General features: G+C 50.2%; 1 non-coding gene across 1 annotated transcript; it reads right to left on the bottom strand.

Moving 5' to 3' along the window:
• Positions 1-517: 517 nt before the first annotated feature.
• TRNAI-UAU (transfer RNA isoleucine (anticodon UAU)) lies at positions 518-611 on the bottom strand. Its single transcript has 2 exons — positions 574-611; positions 518-553 (listed from the first exon to the last, which is right to left on the bottom strand). It is a non-coding gene; the product is annotated as a tRNA-Ile (tRNA).
• Positions 612-1,506: the final 895 nt, after the last annotated feature.

Here is a 1,506-nt window from a genome sequence, read left to right on the forward strand (position 1 = left end):
GGTTCATCAGGGTAAAATTAAGTGAGGGAAAAACACAAGAAGCGACGCTGCTTTCAGAAATCAGTATTTTATTTTTCCCCCAAGCTGGAGCTTTAATTAGACAGGAGCCCGGTATGTACGAGTTCCCACTTTTGAGTTCCCTCTAATGGTGGTCAACACTTACCATCTCAGGGAAGTTACTTAGCACTTTCTAAGTATGTGTCAGGGGCTTCCCAAAGAACGATGATCATAAAAGCACAGTGTGAAGGGGAGTTTCAGGAGATGTTCTTTATTTGAGATCAGCTTGCAGGACAAGGTGGGAATAAAGAGTTACAGAAGCTAACCCACTGCAGCACAACAGATTCAGCCGGTAATTGCTTGGCGTTGCTAGGTTCCAAAAACGGTAAGGAGACTGGTAAGAATAAGTGCTATAGGAGAAATTCAAGCACATCAAACACGGTGGAGTAAGGTCGCTAGTCAGAGAGGGAAGCCAGGTGGAAAAGGTCTTCAAGGGAGGCGACTTCAAATTGGAAAACAATGCTCCAGGTGAGGATCGAACTCACAACCTCGGCATTACTCGCACACATACTGCCATATAAGTACCGCGCGCTAACCGATTGCGCCACTGGAGCACTCGTTCACAGCTTCCGGTCACTTATGACACGGCCTACAAAGGAACGTGCAACGTCTTTGTTCTGGTCGCGGCCACCTACGTGCCTTCCTCTCTCTCGCAGTCCCGGAGCTGCCTCTGGCGTACAAAGGCAGACTGGGTTCAGCTGTAGACCGTCCCGGGCCACCAGTCCTGAAAGCGCGGAGGGAGTTCTGCTAGCAGAAACGAAGGTGGATGTTTCCAAGGCGACTGGGAAAAGAGCAGAGGTTTGGGAGACTCCGACTGCCTGAGGCATTTCCAGGAGGACCTTCATTGGGCCGAGTGGGCGGGCCAGCCTCCTGCTGCGTGGGTTCCAGAACCTTTCGTTTTGCCTCTCTCCAAGATGCTTCTCCCTCGAGCGTCGGAGGAAGCTGGCTGTCTTCGCGCGGGAAGGGTGGAAGGACCACGAAGCCCTTTCGAGTGGGATTTACCAAAGCCGTTCCCTTTTCCTCTTTCCCGTTCTCGCTTGACAAATAAGTTAGACACCAAAGGATGCAAACGGTTATTGAGAGGAAGTAGTGCTGGGCTATATTTTCCGCGAAGTGCTCTGAGAAACAGTCGATGGAATGGGATCAGCAGCTTGGTGTTTTTCCTCGGGCATCCCTCCCTGGGACCTAAGAGTCGACACTATCCAGGAGAACACGACAGCTAAAACAGGCCAGAGACTGGGTCTCTGAAATTCTGAATGTCTCTATGCTAGATTAAACTAGGTTTTAAAAAATATCTGATTGGGTTAAAGACGTCATGCTTCGGAGAGTTTTGAGACGGCAGGGTAGGGGAAGGAGCTATCTCTAGAAGTGGCTTTGTGTGTGTTTGTGTGTGTGTTTACCCGGAGTGTCAGGGTCTTTCTTATGGGTGGGCGGTGTGGGCTAGAGATT

Source organism: Equus asinus, chromosome 8 (genome assembly GCF_041296235.1).
Source record: "Equus asinus isolate D_3611 breed Donkey chromosome 8, EquAss-T2T_v2, whole genome shotgun sequence".
Lineage (NCBI taxonomy): Eukaryota > Metazoa > Chordata > Mammalia > Perissodactyla > Equidae > Equus > Equus asinus.